Here is a 19,723-nt window from a genome sequence, read left to right on the forward strand (position 1 = left end):
CTGCTAGTGAGAATACAGCTGCAGGATAGACTACAGCTGCTGGTGAGACTACAGCGACAGGTGAGACTACAGCTACATGTGAGACTACATCTACAGTTGAGACTACAGCTACAGGTGAGACTACATCTACAGGTGAGACTACAGCTGCTGGTGAGACTACAGTTGAGACTACAGCTAGGGGTGAGACTACAGCTACAGGTGAGACTACAGTTGAGACTACAGCTACAGGTGAGACTACAGTTGAGACTACAGATAGGGGTGAGACTACAGCTACAGGTGAGACTACAGCTAGGGGTGAGACTACATCTACAGGTGAGACTACAGCTAGGGGTGAGACTACAGCTACAGGTGAGACTACAGCTAGGGGTGAGACTACATCTACAGGTGAGACTACAGCTACAGGAGAGACTACAGCTACAGGTGAGACTACAGCTACAGGTGAGACTACAGTTGAGACTACAGCTAGTGGTGAGACTACAGCTACAGGTAAGACTACAGTTGAGACTACAGCTAGGGGTAAGACTACAGCTAGGGGTGAGACTACATCTACAGTTGAGACTACAGCTAGGGGTGAGACTACATCTACAGGTGAGACTACAGCTACAGGAGAGACTACAGCTACAGGAGAGACTACAGCTACAGGTGAGACTACAGCTACAGGAGAGACTACAGCTACAGGAGAGACTACAGCTACAGGAGAGACTACAGCTACAGGTGACACTACAGCTAGGGGTGAAACTACAGCTACAGGTACTTCGCTTTGGTAACGAAACCATGCTCTATGTTTAACGTAAGCCTCTGGACCACAACAAACGTGATCTGAAACGTAATAACTCCAAAGAAAATACAGATAATTACCTGGTTGAACTTTACTCATTGCAATGCTTGAGTAAAGTACAGAGAGAACAGAGAAAGTATTGCAGCCTTACACAGTGGCGAGCATGTTATTGCCATGACTATGACTTCAAACCAGAGATCATTTTATTAAAGAGAAACTTACAGAATAAACAAAAATACTACTGAAAGTAAATAAATATTTATTGCACTTTTGCTAGGGATGTTAAATACAGGGTCAGTACCTGTACCACTGGGGTAGCATCTGGCGGCGCACATTTATTTAACTAGGAAAGTCAGTTATAATGAAACTCTTATTTTCAATGACGGCCTACTGGGGAACAGTGAGTTAACTGCCTTGTTCAGGGGAAGAACAACACATCTTTACCTTGTCAGCTCAGGTATTTGATCTAGCAACCTTTCAGTTACAACCACTAGGCTACCTGTCACCACATCCAGATATAAAATCAGCTAATTCTCAAACACTGAGCAATATTTTATTTTTATCGATTACAAATTACATGACCCTCCCCTGGAATAGATTTATAAAATAACCAACCCTCCCCTTGACTGAAATATAAAAAGCAGGCCCCTCCCCTACTTTCATCCAGGTCCCAGAGGGGGAAATAGGTAGAATAAAACAAATGGATATTATATGATATATCTTTGGTCTGAGGTGTTTTGAGAACAGCATTTTATTTTTTTACAATACAATCAACCTACTCTTTGAGCTTTTTCTCATTCTCATGAATAACTCAAACAGTGTGGATGAATGCACCAAACTCCTTGAAGTTGTCCCCGGTAAAAATTTATGGAGCTGAACGAAAAGTCATTCAAGGACCTGAAATTAGCCCAGTGGAGCGGAGAAGTATTTGATTGATATTTTATTGCACAGTGTGAATGAGTAGAAACCATGAACCCTGGCCAAAATCCAGTGAGTAGGATTGAAGCCCAGTGACTAGGCCTTTAGAGAGGTGGAGAGAGGCCCAGTGACTAGGCCTTTAGAGAGGTGGAGAGAGGCCCAGTGACTAGGCCTTTAGAGAGGTGGAGAGAGGCCCAGTGACTAGGCCTTTAGAGAGATGTAGAGAGGCCCAGTGTCTAGGCCTTTAGAGAGGTGGAGTGAGGCCCAGTGACTAGGCCTTTAGAGAGGTGGAGAGAGGCCCAGTGACTAGGCCTTTAGAGAGGTGGAGAGAGTCCCAGTGACTAGGCCTTTAGAGAGGTGGAGAGAGGCCCAGTGACTAGGCCTTTAGAGAGGTGTAGAGAGGCCCAGTGACTAGGCATTTAGGGGGTGGAGAGAGGCCCAGTGACTAGGCCTTTAGAGAGGTGGAGAGGCCCAGTGACTAGGCATTTAGAGAGGTGGAGAGAGGCCCAGTGACTAGGCCCGTTAGAGAGGTGGAGAGAGGCCCAGTGACTAGGCCTTTAGAGAGGTGGAGAGAGGCCCAGTGACTAGGCCTTCAGAGAGGTGGAGAGAGGCCCAGTGACTAGGCCTTTAGAGAGGTGGAGAGAGGCCCAGTGACTAGGCCTTTAGAGAGGTGGAGAGAGGCCCAGTGACTAGGCCTTTAGAGAGGTGGAGAGAGTCCCAGTGACTAGGCCTTTAGAGAGGTGGAGAGAGGCCCAGTGACTAGGCCTTTAGAGAGGTGTAGAGAGGCCCAGTGACTAGGCATTTAGGGGGTGGAGAGAGGCCCAGTGACTAGGCCTTTAGAGAGGTGGAGAGGCCCAGTGACTAGGCATTTAGAGAGGTGGAGAGAGGCCCAGTGACTAGGCCTTTAGAGAGGTGGAGAGAGGCCCAGTGACTAGGCCCGTTAGAGAGGTGGAGAGAGGCCCAGTGACTAGGCCTTTAGAGAGGTGGAGAGAGGCCCAGTGACTAGACCTTTAGAGAGGTGGAGAGAGGCCCAGTGACTAGGCCCGTTAGAGAGGTGGAGAGAGGCCCAGTGACTAGGCCTTTAGAGAGGTGGAGAGAGGCCCAGTGACTAGGCCTTTAGAGAGGTGGAGAGAGGCCCAGTGACTAGGCCCGTTAGAGAGGTGGAGAGAGGCCCAGTGACTAGGCCTTTAGAGAGCTAGTTTGCCTTGGCGCACACTGAATACCTTGTTCACAATGAACACTTTTAGCTACGGTTAGATTCTGAGTTAAACGTGGAACATTGTTATATTCAGCAGTATAGTATCTGAGGAGTGACAGAGACAGGGTTTTACATCAGAAGTTAATGGTTATCTGTAGGAGCCAGATGGCTGTGGAATGTGCTGGGTGGATGGGAGGAAGTCACAGGAGTGCTATAGGTGATACTGGGTAGAGATCTTTGGATTAGGCATCAAGGGGGTTGAGGTCAGGTCAGGTCAGATCCCCTTAAGGGAGAAACATTGGTTTATTACATCACCACTTCCTCTTCCTGTCTAACCATAAAATATAAAAGTAAGGATCGGAGAGAAAGAGGAGTGCATAAATTTGAGTATACAGTATATAGACTTGTGGCGGTGGAAACGTGTTTTGTCTGAATGCAGCTGTATTGATCATCTGGGAAGAATTAAACTTAGTTAAGCTTTCATAGTGTCCGTAAAGTTATTTACTCTGAAAATTAGAACCTAACGCTACCAAGTATATGGGCCTCAGTTACATATCGGAACTAAATAAAATAAGGATAATGTAGACTACGGAGACAGATGGTTATGTATGAAACATTATCTTGCCCTGGGAATTATTAAATTCAATAAATCTGATTTTGGCATGTGATATCAGTCCTCATGGCAGATTATAATCAGGATTGAAGAGTTGTTTCCGTGAATGTCTTGCAGGCAGATCAGGTTTGAACAAACATTTCAGTGAAAGTGTCTTGCAGGCAGATCAGGTTTGAACAGACATTTCAGTGAAAATGTCTTGCAGGCAGATCCGGTTTGAACAGATATTTCAGTGAATGTCTTGCAGGCAGATCAGGTTTGAACAGATATTTCAGTGAATGTTTTGCAGGTAAAGTCGACGGTCAGTTGAAACAGACCCTACACATTAGATAAGCCAACACAGCAGTGGGGTATTCCAGAAAACAGGATTATTAATTTCCTGCAGTAAAATGACCAAATTGTTCTCTAATGGCCTCATGGGTGGAATGTTATTTAGATTTTTCATAATTTCATAGTTAATAGACATTATTTAGAAAATCCTGTGTTTCTATTTTAAACTGTTTTGTTATATTTCATTCTTCTGTGATGTACAGTGCATTTAGAAAGTATTCAAATGATTTACCGTGTCTACATTTTGTTAAATTACAGCCTTATTCTGAAATTGATTAAATAAATAAAAATTCCCCATAATGTCAAAATATTTTTATTTTTTTATTTTTGCTAACTTTAAAAAAATAATATATATATATACCTAATTTACATACATGTTCAGACCCTTTGCTATGATCCTCGAAATTGAGCCCAGCTGCATCTATTGATTATACTTGAGATGTTTCTATAACTTAATGGGAGTCCACTTATGGTAAATTCAATTGATGATTTGATTAGGAAAGGCACACACCTGTCTGTATAAGGTCCCACAGTTCAAAGGAATTGTCTGTAGAGCTCCGAGGCATGATTGTGTGGAGGCACAGATCTGGGGAAGATTACCAAAACATTTCTGCAGTTTTGAACGTCCCCAAGAACACAGTGGCCTCAATCATTCTTATATGGAAGAAGTTTGGAACCACCAAGATTTCCTAGAGCTGGCCGCCAGGCTAAACTGAGCAGTCGGTGGAGAAGGTCCTTGGTCAGGGAGGTGACCAAGAACCTGATGGTCACTCTGATGGAGCTCCAGAGTTCCTCTGTGGAGAACCTTCCAGAAGGACAGCCATCTCTGCAGTACTCCACCAATCAGGCCTTTATGGTGGAGTGGCCGGACGGAAGCCACTCCTCAGTGAAAAGGCACATGAAAAACAAAGGCACCTAAAGGACTCTCAGACCATGCGGAAGAAGATTGTCTGGTTTTATGAAACCAAGTTGGCCTGAATGCTAACAGTCACATCTGGAGAAAACTCAGCACCACCCCTACGGTGAAGCATGGTGGTGGCAGCATCATGCTGTGGTGATGTATATCAGCAGCAGGGACTGGGAGACTAGTCAGGGTCGAGGGAAAGATGAAGCAAAGTACAGAGAGATCCTTGATGAAAACCTGCTCCAGAGCGCTCAGGACCTCAGACTGGGGCGAAGGTTCACCTTCCAACTGGACAATGACCCTAAGAACACAGCAAAGACAACGCAGGAGTGGCTTCGGGACAAGTCTCTGAATGTCCTTGAGTGGCCCAGCCATAGTTTGAACTTGAACCAGATCGAACATCTCTTGAGAGACCTGAAAATAGCTGTGCAGCAAATCTCCTAATTAAACCTGACAGAGCTTGAGAGGATCTGTAGAGAGGAAAGGGAGAAACTCCCAAAATACAGGTGTGCCAATTTTGTATTGTGTTGTGTGTAGATTGATGAGGGGAAAAAAACGAATACATTTTTAGAATGAGGCTGTAAAAATGTGGAAAAAGGAAAGGGGTTTGAATACTTTCCAAATGCACTGTATATATGGAGACTGCTTAGTGCCAAAAATACGATTTAAATACACTACTGGTCAAAATTTTTAGAAAACCTACTAATTCAAGGGTTTTTCTTTATTTTTTACTATTTTCTACATTGTAGAATAATAGTGAAGACATTAAAACTGTGAAATAACACAAATGGAATCATGGAGTAACCAAAAAAATATTAAATAAAATCTTCAATTAGCCAAGCTTTGCCTTGATGACAGCGTTGCACACTCTTGGCATTCTCTCAACCAGCTTCACCTGGAATGCTTTTCTAACAGTCTTGAAGGAGTTCCCACATATTCTGAGTAAATGTTGGCTGCTTTTCCTTCACTCTGCGGTCCGACTCACCCCAAACCATCTCAATATGGTGGGGGTCGGGGGATTGTGGAGGACAGGTCATTTGATGGAGTAGTCTTTCACTCTACTTCTTGGTCCAATAGCCCTTACACAGCCTGGAGGTGTGTTGGGTCAATGTCCTGTTGAAAAACAAATGATAGTCCCACTAAACACAAACAAGATGGGCTGGTGTATTGCTGCAAAATGCTGGGGTAGCCATGCTGATTAAGTGTGCCTTAAATTGTAAATAAATCAGAGGCCGTGTCTCCATTAAAGCACCCCTCCCCCCCCCCCCCGCTATAACATCTCAACCTCCATGCTTTACGGTGGGAACCTCACATGCAGAGATCATCTGTTCACCTACTCTATGCCTCGCAAAGGCACAGCGGTTTGAACCAAAAATCGCAAATTTGGACTCAAGAGCAAAGAACACATTTCCACCGGTCTATTCTTCTTAATGGTGTCCTTTAGTAGTGGTTTCTTTGCAGCAATTCGACCATGAAGGCCTGAGTCACACAGTCTCCTCTGAAAAGTTGATGTTGAGTTTAACTCTGTGAAGCATTTATTTGGGCTGCAATTTCTGAGGATGGTTTCTGAGAATTTTCTCTAATGAACATGTCCTCTGCAGCAAAGGTAACTCTTCCATTCCTGTGGCAGTCCTCATGAGAGCCAGTTTCATCTAGCGCTTGATCGTTTTTGCAACTGCACTTGAAGAAACTTTCAAAGTTCTTGAAATGTTCTGTATTGACTGACCTTCATGTCTTAAAGTATTATCTGAAGAATCTTCATTTCTCTTTACTTATTTGAGCTGTTCTTGCCATAATATTGACTTAGCCCTATTTGGTAAAATACTATCTTCTGTATACCACCCCTACCTTGTCACGGAAAGAAATTCCCCAAATGAACTTTTAGTAAGGCACGCCTGTCAGGTGACTACCTCATGAAGCTGGTTGAGAGAATGTGAAGAGTGTGCAAAGCTGTTATCAAGGCAAAGGATGGCTATTTGAAGAATTTATCTGAAGAATCTTCAAGAACACTTTTTTGGTACTACATGATTCCATATGTGCTATTTCAAAGTGTTGATGTCTTCAGAATTATTCTACAATGTAGAAAATAGTAGAAATGAGATAAACCCTGGAATGAGTAGGAGTTCTAAAACCTTTGACAGGTTGTGTATATAAACGCAACATGCAACAATTTCAAAGATTTTACTGAGTTACAGTTCATATGAGGAAATCAGCCAATTGAAATAAATTATACATTCAAATTGCATTCCATAAAGTGCAATTGTGTTCGTTGTCTTTAGCAATACCTGCCCATAACCATAACCCTACCGCCACCATGGGGCACTCTGTTCACAATGGTGACATCAGCGAACAGCTCGCCCACAACGTGGCCTGCGCTTCTGAGGCCGTTTTGACGTACAACAAAATTCTCTAAAACAACATTGGAGGCGGCTTATGGTAGACAAATATACATAAAATTCTCTGATAACAGCTCTGGTGGACATTCCTGCAGTCAGCATGCCCATTGCACACTACTTCAAAACTTGAGACATCTGTGGCATTGTTTGTGTGACAAACCTTCATATTTTAGAGTAGCCTTTTATTGTCCCCAGCACAAGGTGCACTTGTGTAATGATCATGCTATTTAATCTGTTTTTTGATGTGCCACACCTGTCGGGTAATTGATTATCCTGTCAAAGGAGAAATGCTCACTAACAGGGATGTAAACACATTTGTGCACAACATTTGAGAGAAATAAGCTTATTTTTCTTCAAATATGGAATATTTTGGGGATCTTTCATTTCAGCTCATGAAACAATGGACCAACATTTTACATGTTGTGTTTGTACATTTGTTCATTGTGCAAAAAAATATAAATACCAAATGTTTCCTGATTTTTCTTATATCGCTCAGACATGGAACAGACACTTCAGAACAAACTTCCTTTTGATTTGTTGGGGAGACTATCTGTTGTTCAATGTCATGAATATGTTATTCAATTTGTTTCTATGGGCTAATAGCCCCATTGGAGTAAAATTGCTGCTTTATGAAAATGTTGTATGGTTACAAAGTTTATACAGAAGTACAGTTGAAGTCGGTAGTTTAAATACACTTAGATTGGAGTCATTAAAACTTGTTTTTCAACAACTCCACAAATTGTTTTTTACAGACAGATTATTTCACTTATAATTCACTGTATCACAATTCCAGTGGGTCAGAAGTTTACATACACTATGTTGGCTGTGCCTTTAAACAGCTTGGAAAATCCCAGAAAATGCTGTCATGGCTTTAGAATCTTCCGATAAGCTAATTGACATTTGACTCAATTGGAGGTGTACCTGTGGATGTATCTCAAGGCCAAACTGGGTGCCTCTTTGATTGACATCATGGGAAAATCTAAATAAATCACCCAAGACCTCAGGAAAAGAAAATGTAGACCACCACAAGTCTGGTTCGTCGTTGGGAGTAATTTTCAAACGCCTGAAGGTACCACATTCATCTGTACAAACAATAGTACGCAAGTATAAACAACATGGGATCAAGCAGCCGTCATACTGCTCAGGAAGGAGACGCGTTCTGTCTCCTAGAGATGAACGTACTTTGGTGAGAAAAGTGAAAATCAATTCCAGAACAACAGCAAAGGATCTTGTGAAGATGCTGGAGGAAACAGGTACAAAAGTATCTATATCCACAGTAAAACAAGTCCTATATCGGCATAAACTAAAAGTCCGCTCAGCAAGGAAGAAGCCATTTGCCAAAACTGCCAAAAAAAAGCCAGACTACGTTTTGCAACTGCACATGGGGACAAAGATCATTCTTTTTGGAGAAATGTCCTCTGGTCTGATGAAACAAAAATAGAACTGTTTGGCCATAATGACCATCGTTATATTTGGAGGAAAAAGGGGGAGGCTTGCAAGCCGAAGAACACCATCCCAACCGTGAAGCACGGGGGTGGCAACATCATGTTGTTGGGGTGCTTTGCTGCAGGAGGGTCTAGTGCACTTCACAAAATAGATGGCATCATGAGGATTGAAAATTATGTGGATATATTGAAGCAACATCTCAAGACATCATTCAGGAAGTTAAAGCTTGGTCGCAAATGGGTTTTCCAAACAGACAATGACCCTAAGCATACTTCCAAAGTTGTGGTAAAATGGCTTAAGGACAACAAAGTCAAGGTATTGGAGTGGCCATCACAAAGCCCGGACCTTATCGTATATGACATGGGCAGAACTGAAAAGCGTGTGCGAACAAGAGGCCTACACACCTGATTCAGTTATACCAGCTCTGTCAGGAGGAATGGGCCAAAATTCACCCAACTTATTGTGAGAAGCTTGTGGAAGGCTACCCGAAACGTTTGACCCAAGTTAAACATTTTAAAGGCAATGCTACCAAATACTAATTGAGTGTATGTAAACTTGTGATGAAAGAAATAAAAGCTGAAATAAATCATTCTCTCTACTATTATTCTGACATTTTGTAACGGTTTTCTAGGTGTGAAGGAGAGTCGGACCAAAATGCAGCGTGTAGATTGCGATCCATGTTTATTGTGACTATAGCAACATGAATCTAAATACAAACAGTGCAAAATAATAAACGTAATGAAAACCGAAACAGCCTAAACTGGTGCAAACTAACACTAAGGACAATCACCCACGACAAACTCAAAGAATATGGCTGCCTAAATATGGTTCCCAATCAGAGACAACGATAAACACCTGCCTCTGATTGAGAACCACTTCAGACAGCCATAGACTTAGCTAGAACACCCCACTAGCTACAATCCCCACACATACACACCACATACAAAAACCCATGCCACACCCTGGCCTGACCAAATAAATAAAGATAAACACAAAATACTTTGACCAGGGTGTGACAGAACCCCCCCCCTAAGGTGCGGACTCCCGAACGCACCTCAAAACAATAGGGAGGGTCCGGGTGGGCGTCTGTCCATGGTGGCGGCTCCGGCGCGGGACGTGGACCCCACTCAATCAATGTCTTAGTCCCTTCTCCTCGCGTCCCTGGATAGTCCACCCTCGCCGCCGACCATGGCCTAGTAGTCCTCACCCAGAACCCCACTGGACTGAGGAGCAGATCGGGACTGAGGGGCAGCTCGGGACTGAGGCAGCTCGGGACTGAGGGGAAGCTCAGGAGTGAGAGGAAGCTCAGGAGTGAGAGGAAGCTCAGGAGTGAGAGGAAGCTCAGGAGTGAGAGGAAGCTCAGGCAGGTTGATGAATCTACCTGGCTGGCTGGTGGTTTCGGCAGATCCTGGCTGACTGGCAGATCCTGGCTGACTGGCAGATCTGGAAGAGTCTGGTCGACTGGCAGATCTGGAAGAGTCTGGTCGACTGGCAGATCTGGAAGAGTCTGGTCGACTGGCAGATCTGGAAGAGTCTGGTCGACTGGCAGATCTGGAAGAGTCTGGTCGACTGGCAGATCTGGAAGAGTCTGGTCGACTGGCAGATCTTGAAGAGTCTGGTCGACTAGCAGATCTTGAAGAGTCTGGTCGACTGGCAGATCTGGAAGAGTCTGGTCGACTGGCAGATCTGGAAGAGTCTGGTCGACTGGCAGATCTGGAAGAGTCTGGTCGACTGGCAGATCTGGAAGAGTCTGGTCGACTGGCGGATCTGGAAGAGTCTGGTCGACTGGCGGATCTGGAAGAGTCTGGTCGACTGGCAGATCTGGAAGAGTCTGGTCGACTGGCAGATCTGGAAGAGTCTGGTCGACTGGCAGATCTGGAAGAGTCTGGTCGACTGGCAGATCTGGAAGAGTCTGGTCGACTGGCAGATCTGGAAGAGTCTGGTCGACTGGCAGATCTGGAAGAGTCTGGTCGACTGGCAGATCTGGAAGAGTCTGGTCGACTGGCAGATCTGGAAGAGTCTGGTCGACTGGCAGATCTGGAAGAGTCTGGTCGACTGGCAGATCTGGAAGAGTCTGGTCGACTGGCAGATCTGGAAGAGTCTGGTCGACTGGCAGATCTGGAAGAGTCTGGTCGACTGGCAGCTCTGGCTGCTCCATGCTGACTGGCTGCTCCATGATGACTGGCAGCTCTGGCTGCTCCATGCTGACTGGCTGCTCCATGCTGACTGGCTGCTCTGGCTGCTCCATGCTGACTGGCTGCTCCATGCTGACTGGCTGCTCCATGCTGACTGGCGGCCCTGGCTGCTCCATGCTGACTGGCGGCCCTGGCTGCTCCATGCTGACTGGCGGCCCTGGCTGCTCCATGCTGACTGGCGGCCCTGGCTGCTCCTTGCAGACTGGCAGCTCTGGCGGCTCCTTGCAGACTGGCAGCTCTGGCGGCTCCTTGCAGACTGGCAGCTTTGGCGGCATCCTGCAGACAGGCAGCTCTGGCGGCTCCTTGCAGACTGGCAGCTCTATGCAGACTGGCAGCTCCTTGCAGACTGGCAGCTCTATGCTAACTGGCAGCTCTATGCTAACTGGCAGCTCTATGCTAACTGGCAGCTCTATGCTAACTGGCAGCTCTATGCTAACTGGCAGCTCTATGCTAACTGGCAGCTCTGAACAGGCGGGAGTCTCCGGCAGCGCTGTAGAGAAGGAAGGCTCTAACAGCGCTAAACAGGCGGGAGACTCCGACAGCGCTGGAGAGGAGGAGGGCTCCGACAGCGCTGGACAGGCGAGGCGCACTGTAGGCCTGATGCGTGGTGCTGGCACTGGTGGTACTGGGCCGAGAACACGCACAGGAAGCCTGGTGCGGGGAGCTGCTACCGGAGGGCTGGGGTGTGGAGGTGGCACAGGATGGGTTAGACCGTGAAGGCGTACTGGAGATCTTGAGAGCGGTGCTGGCACAGGACGTGCAAGGCTAGGGAGGTGCACAGGAGGCCTGGTACGTGAGACTGGCACCATCTTAACCAGCCGACTAACACGCACCTCAGGACGAGTATGGAGCGCTGACCCAGGTGCCATCAAATCCCCGACACGCTCCGTCGGGCGAATTCCATGTTTAAAACACCAACACAGCAACTCCCTCATTTCTCTCTCCTCCAATTTCCCCATTAACTCCTTCACAGTCTCTGTTTCACTCACCTCCAACACCGGCTCTGGTCTCCTCCTTGGCTCCTCACGATAAACAGGGAGAGTTGGCTCAGGTCTGGCTCCTGACTCTGCCACACTCTCCCTGAGCCCCCCCCCAAGAAATTTTTGGGGCTGACTATGGGGCCTCCGTCCGCGCCGCCTTGCTTGCTTCGCAAACTCCATTCTCCTATATCCTTCCGCGCACTGCTCCATCGAATCCCAGGCGGGCTCCGGCACTCTCCCTGGGTCGACCGCCCACCTGTCTATCTCCTCCCAAGAAGTATAGTCCATACTGTACTCCACTTTGGGCTGTTCTTGCCTGTTGACACGCTGCTTGGTCCCTTTGTGGTGGGTGATTCTGTAACGGTTTTCTAGGTGTGAAGGAGAGTCGGACCAAAATGCAGCGTGTAGATTGCGATCCATGTTTATTGTGACTATAGCAACATGAATCTAAATACAAACAGTGCAAAATAATAAACGTAATGAAAACCGAAACAGCCTAAACTGGTGCAAACTAACACTAAGGACAATCACCCACGACAAACTCAAAGAATATGGCTGCCTAAATATGGTTCCCAATCAGAGACAACGATAAACACCTGCCTCTGATTGAGAACCACTTCAGACAGCCATAGACTTAGCTAGAACACCCCACTAGCTACAATCCCCACACATACACACCACATACAAAAACCCATGCCACACCCTGGCCTGACCAAATAAATAAAGATAAACACAAAATACTTTGACCAGGGTGTGACACATTTCACATTCTTAAAATAAAGTGGTGATCCTAACTGACCTAAGACAGGGAATTTTTACTAGGAGTAAATGTCAGGAATTGTGAAAAACTGAGTAACTGTATTTGGCTAAGGTGTATGTAAACACCACTTCAAATTAGTGGATTCGGCTATTTCAGTAACACCCAATGCTGACAGATGTATAAAATTGAGCACACAGCCATACAATCTCCATAGACAAACTTTGGTAGTAGAATGTCCTTACTGAATAGCTCAGTTACTTTCAACCTGGCACCTTCATGGGATGCCACCTTTCCCACAAAACAGTTTGTCAAATGTGTGCCCTGCTAGAGCTACCCTGGTCAACTGTAAGTGCTGTTATTGTGAAGGGGAAACGTCTAGGATCAACAACGTCTCAGCCATGCAAGCTCACAGAACAGGACCACCGAGTGCTGAATCGTGTAGCGCATAAAAATAGTTTGTCCTCGGTTGAAACACTCACTTCCAAACTTCATTTGGAAGCAATGTCAGCACAAGAACTGTAAGTCGGGAGCTTCATGAAATGGGTTTCCATTGACAGGCATCCGCTCACAAGCCTAAGATCACCATGCGCAATGCCAAGCTTTGTCTGGAATGGTGTAAAGCGTGTCACCATTCGACCCTGAGGCAGTGGAAATGCATTCTCAGGCGTGATGATCACGCTTCACCATCTGGCAATCCGATGGACAAATCTGTGTTTGGCAGATGCCAGGAGAACGCTACCTGCCCCAATGCATAGTTCCAACTGTAAAGTTTGGTGGATGAGGAATCATGGGGCTGTTTTTCCTGGTTCGGGCTAGGCCCCTTAGTTCCAGTGACCAGAAATCTTAACGCTACAGCATACAATGACATTCTAGAAGATTAGATGCCTCCAACTTTGTGGCAACAGCCCTTTCCTGTTTCAGCACATCCATGCAGAAATGATCCATCAATCGTTGTGGAAGCTCTTGACTGGCCTGCATAGAGCCCTGACCTCAACCCCATCGAACACCTTGGAAATGCTGACTATTAGTCAGGCCTAATCGCCCAACATCAGTGCCCATCCTCACTAATGCTCTTGTGGCTGAATGAATCCCTGAAGACTGGAGGCTGTTACATACTTTTGTTTCGTTTTTTGTATATTGTGTAGTACCACATGTCCATATCATAAACTGATTGAGGAATAGTACAACTCTGTTGATTTACCGTACAATGTATTTAAGAAATGTTTTGCCATACCCGTGCTATGCGGTCTGATATACCACGGCTGGCGGCCAATCAGCATTCAGGGATCGAACCACCCATTTTATATTAGGGGACATACAATGTGTGTGCAGTAGCATGCAGGCAAGTTCATCCAATGAACTATCAAAACACAAATCAATTGGCATAGTCTCTTGAAGGCAAAGTACTATTGAAGCTTGGTATCTATAGGTCCAATCTTGATAGATCAATTCGTTCCATGGGGAATACATCTATCTATCTAGATATCCAGTCTTAATAGATTGTATTTTCTATGGCACGTGTTGTATTTCAGCTTGTTAATCACCAAAGAGAAGGCACTCTTAGCCCCATTGGCTGGGCTTCAGTGGGCTACTTGTATAAGTTTAATTAGTGTTGTAGAACTGACGGGCATCAAGACTCTAAGTTCCTTGAAGTTTCAGGGTTGCCTTTGGCATCACTGACTGACCACGTAATCATTGCTTGGCACATCAGGGATATGGGCTTGGTTTTCAAAAGCTTTCGCTCCACTGATTTGCTGTGCATCCATGAGATTGATCTCAGAGGTTTATCTGAAGCAACATGCGCTCCCTTCCATCCCTTTTAGATTTGGGAGGTGTCTGGCCCCAAAGGGCTTGTGTTGTGTCCTTGCATCCGCCTGGCTCGTCAGAAACGGCCACAAACACACAAGATGGTGGGGTTGGCGGTGGAGGGAGCGAGATTATGATGGAAAATACTGCCAACATCAGGAGTCGCCTGTGGCCGTTATGATTAAAGGCAGACGCACTGATACTATCAACTGTTGCTTCAAAAGAAGGCAGATAACGCTGGCCAACATTCATTAGGTCTTCAACCCAATTATACACAAACGTCTTCTTATCAAAACCATCTGTAAACGGTCAATATTTCAAAATATTGGAATGTTGGTGTGAATGCGTGATAAAAATAAATAAAATGCTGAAAATAAGACATTTTAATGACAGACATCTTTATAAAGGAAAAGCTCTGGCATGACCATGAACTAGGTTAACTACTTGGATATTATTATTATGTTCATGTACTGATCTCACTTTTCAGGAGAGCACAGCAAAAATGGCCTCAGTAGTGATTGGGAGGAAGGAGGATTTAAGTGTACAAAAATAAATCAAGTGTCACTAAACTAAGACTGGGGCATGCAGCTGTTTTGAGTATTCAGAAGATGGTGCTATTTGTTGTGGTATGCATTGTTTTCATGAATTTGTTTATTTGTTCCCCATGGCTCTAACAGATGCCCTTTGCAAAAACACAGACTTTAATCTACACTGCCTGCCAGAGACTGAATAATGTTCAGAATACATATTTATACTGTATATATAGTTTTAACATCCTCCAATTTATTCATACTTCTTCTACAACTCCTTATTCCAATCCGAGAGAGTTCTTGTAATGTATTTTTCACCAACAAAATGGTCTGACTTTAGTGCCATTAGGGCAGAGCTGTAGCTTAGTAACATTATAATGAAGCTAAGCTTACCACTTACATCAAAGGTCACTGTGTAACAAGACTTAATAACTAACAGTGTGTACAGCCAAGTGGTAGGAGAACTTGACTCTCATAGCCTTTTGCTCAAATATCTACCTCAACAGACTTCTTTGGAACCCTGTAACAATAGTGATAATGCCAGAGAAACCGGTGTTTGGAGGTACTATTGGCACGGGTTACCAACCTATTCAAATAATGATCGACAGATTTGAATTAAAAACATTATTTTGATGAAGTTATTCATACTATATATTTAATCTTTCCACAAGATATAGTCCAGAAACAAATCTAGGGTTGCTACCCAAGCCGGCTGGTCGTTCGTCCTAACGGTTCGGTTTGCGAGAGACATGACTCGGTCGTTCAGTCTTTTTGCTCTGTACCTATGGACGCCACCCAGTCGTTCGTTCTAAATGTTTCATTGCCATACTGGCTGACAGCGTTGTTATCCCTTGCTTGCCAGCTAGCCAACTACGGCTAACTTACAGTCACATCAAACAGTGAAGTGTCACGGCCGTTGAATGAAGAGGATCAAGGTGCAGCATGGTGAGCTTCAAATAGCCATCCTTTGCCTTGATAACAGCTTTGCACACTCTTCGCTCTCACACTCTCTCAACCATTTTCCTTTATTATTACGACGCCGACAAAAACAATAAACAATCTAAAAACAACCGTGAAGCTAAAGGCTATAGTGCCAACAAACCAAGACAACTACCCACCAAGACAGGTGGGAAAAGGGCTGCCTAAGTATGGTTCCCAATCAGAGACGACGATAGACAGCTGTCCCTGATTGAGAACCATACCCGGCCAAAACAAAGAAATACAAAACATAGACAAAAGAACATAGCATGACGACCCAAATCACACCCTGACCAAACCAAAATAGAGACATAAAAAGCTCTCTAAGCTCTCTAAGGGCGTGAAATGAAGTAGTTGTAATATTTAAGCTGTTTTCTAGTGACATTTGTTTGGATACATCCATAACAATGAGCTACTGAGGTGTGGTTTCGCCTGGCATAGAAAATGTGCTCACTCGTTAGGACACAGTTGTTCAGAGGAGCTAGCCAACAACACAGCTAACACAATAACTTCAAACGGAAGCTGGAAAGACTGCAAACTAGCTTCATTTGCATTTCTTTGTATATATCCATAAAATTATGCCAGCTGATTCATGATTTCGACTGGCTGAGAAACGCTGCCTGCCTCTTTTTCGTCCCGACTCCCAACCCCTACATGTTCATTACTCTGGGACAGTTGGAGATTCAATTTGAATATTGAAACAATGTTGCAGATGTCAGAGGGACAGACATCAAGGTTTATACAAATCTTTGCTGTTGAAATCTAAATGTTAGTCTAAAAGAAATGTGAGATAATGTCTAGATGCTTTTTATAGTGGAGATCAAGTTTATAAATTGCCTGGCTGGGCTGATGAGACAGTGGATTGCGCAGTCAGATGGAATAGAGTAAATTAACATCATAGATTTAGCCGGTGGTATCTTGTGGAATAAACCAGGCTGGAACCAATCAGCAATCAAGATTAGACCCCACCCGTTTTATAATGCACTGTACATACCCAATCCAACAACAGATGTCTTTAGAACACTGTGACACGTGCAGTCATCGCCGATGTGTATTTTTTTAATGAAATATTGTCAAATACGTTACTTAGATAGACAAGCTGAGGCAAAGCCTCCCAGAGTTCAGGTTCCATATCATCAGTTAGGCTTCTGTCCCAAATGGCACCCTATTTCCTTTATAGTGCACTACTTTCAACCAGGGCCCATTGGGCTCTGGTCAAATGTAGTGCACGATGTAGGGAATAGGGTGCTGTTTGGGATACTTACCTTGGTTTATAGGCCCAGTGACTGCTGTGCTTGACCCTGATTAGTCTGTGCTGTCTGTCTGTGTTGGCAGTCATATACTCAGAGGTCATGTAAAATGGACAGGACCCCATTACATGTTAAGATGATAATAAGTCCCTTATATGGGGGACTTTAAATGGTTCTGGACCGGTTGTGATTGACATTTTGGTGTACAAAGCACTCTGTGAAAGTCATAGTGCCTTATAGTTCCAGAAAGCCCCATCTGTCTTCTCAGCGCTACCACTCTCTCAGTGGAGCTGACTTCAAGTGTCAGGTTTCAGACCCCACATTTGCATAGGGAATGACGTGTCACATTTCTGGCCTATTCAGACAAATATTCGATTCGCTGTGATATTCTCAGGCGGATTTAGAGCTCTCAACATGAGAAAAATATGAAATAGTTTCAAAGAATTGAATCAAGACCACTTTCTCCTGGTCACAGATGCTTGGGGTGGCAGGTAGCCTAGGGTTAGAGTGTTGGGCCAGTAACCGAATGGTTGGTGGATCGAATTCCCGAGCAGACAAGGTACAAATATGTCATTCTGAACAAGGTGGTTAACCCACTGTTCCTAGGCCATCATTGTAAAGAAGAATGTGAATCTTAACAGACTTGCCTAGTTAAATAAATAAAAATACATTAAAACTGAAGTTGTAATGAACCTGCATATATTTTAATGGTGTCTCTGTGTCGCTCAGTGGATGTTTAGGATAACATTCTCTGTCAGCAGTCATATGAAATAGTCTCAATATTGTACTGTCCCTGAGTATGATCATATACAGTGTATATATATATATCAAATCAAATGTATTTTTATAGCCCTTCGTACATCAGCTGATATCTCAAAGTGCTGCACAGAAACCCAGCCTAAAACCCCAAACAGCAAGCAATGCAGGTGTAGAAGCACGGTGGCTAGGAAAAACTAACTAGAAAGGCCAAAACCTAGGAAGAAACCTAGAGAGGAACCAGGCTATGAGGAGTGGCCAGTCCTCTTCTGGCTGTGCCGGGTGGAGATTATAACAGAACATGGCCAAGATGTTCAAACGTTCATAAATGACCAGCATGGTCCAATAATAATAATCACAGGCAGAACAGTTGACACTGGAGCAGCAGCATGGCCAGGTGGACTGGGGACAGCAAGGAGTCATCATGCCAGGTAGTCAGTCCTGAGGCATGGTCCTAGGGCTCAGGCCCTCCGAGAGAGAGAGAGAAAGAGAGAATTAGAGAGAGCATACTTAAATTCACACAGGACACCGGATAAGACAGGAGAAGTACTCCAGATATAACAAACTGACCCTAGCCCCCCGACACAAACTACTGCAGCATAAATACTGGAGGCTGAGACAGGAGGGGTCAGGAGACACTGTAGCCCCCACACCACTAGGATATCTTCAACCATCAATTTACCATCCGGAGACAAGGCCGAGTATAGCCCATATATATACAGTATATATATATATATTTCTTAGTTGTAAAAAAGGGAACATCTTATAGAAAGTGGTTTATAATTTGATTGTTACTATTTTTTAGAAAGCATTGCAGTCATTTCAAGCCCTATTGCATAACTTTTGTTGAATAGGAAAAACATCATATATGATTTTTAGATATTTTAATCATACCTGTATTTAAACTATGTACTCGAGCTTGTTTCCTCAAAAGAAACTACACCTCAGCAATTTATAACACTTCCAGTTATTGTTTATGGCCATCTCGTGAAAAAATAATTACGTTTGGGTATGTCATTTTAGGAGGAAAAGCAACATTTTTCCCCTATCATTACACTTCTGTAATTGTGCAAAGTCTACTAGAGACACGCTGTCCGGAAACTGATGTTTTCCTACAGATACACTGGTTCTTCCTCTGGGAAGTAGGAAGTAGGACACATATCCTGCTACCGATTTCATCGCTAAGGGCAACAAAGTGATATCATTCACTTTTTGCAGTGAGGTCTACAATATTAAAATCAAACTTTTGTGCAGACAGTGTATCAGTGTATTTCCTAGGCAGTATTTGTAATGTAATGTATCAACGTATCTAAGATATAACCCACTTGGATTGGTTGGAACTTAATGTTTAAATTGGAATCGGTCGTGACGCTAAAAGCTTCATTCTCTGGTTGTGAAAATACACATTTGGATCTTAATTTGATCCCGTTTGCTACAGCAGGAATATAATCCTTCCGCAAAAGGAAATGTGAATTATTATATGGATTATAATTAATTGGAACATTTTTATAGGGTTTGATACATTTTTCAAAAATCAAGTCTGACATTTTAAAGTGTATATTACAAACGTTTAAAACCTTTTTAAACCTTGAAATACACTACAAGTTTGCAATTCCAGTTGAGCTGGAACATTCTCAGTAACAAAAGAGGGATCAAATTAATTGCTTATCTGTATGAATGTAGAGGTTTCAGAGAGAACAATAGACAGTCAGTTCTTACCTCTATGAATATAGAGATTTCAGTGAGAACAATAGACAGTCAGTTCTTACCTCTATGAATATAGAGGTTTCAGTGAGGCCAATAGACATTCAGTTCCTACCTGTATGAATGTAGAGAAGTTTCAGTGAGGCCAATAGACATTCAGTTCTTACCTGTAGGAATGTAG

Source organism: Oncorhynchus mykiss, chromosome 14 (genome assembly GCF_057628025.1).
Source record: "Oncorhynchus mykiss isolate SJ-2025 chromosome 14, ASM5762802v1, whole genome shotgun sequence".
Classification (NCBI taxonomy): domain Eukaryota; kingdom Metazoa; phylum Chordata; class Actinopteri; order Salmoniformes; family Salmonidae; genus Oncorhynchus; species Oncorhynchus mykiss.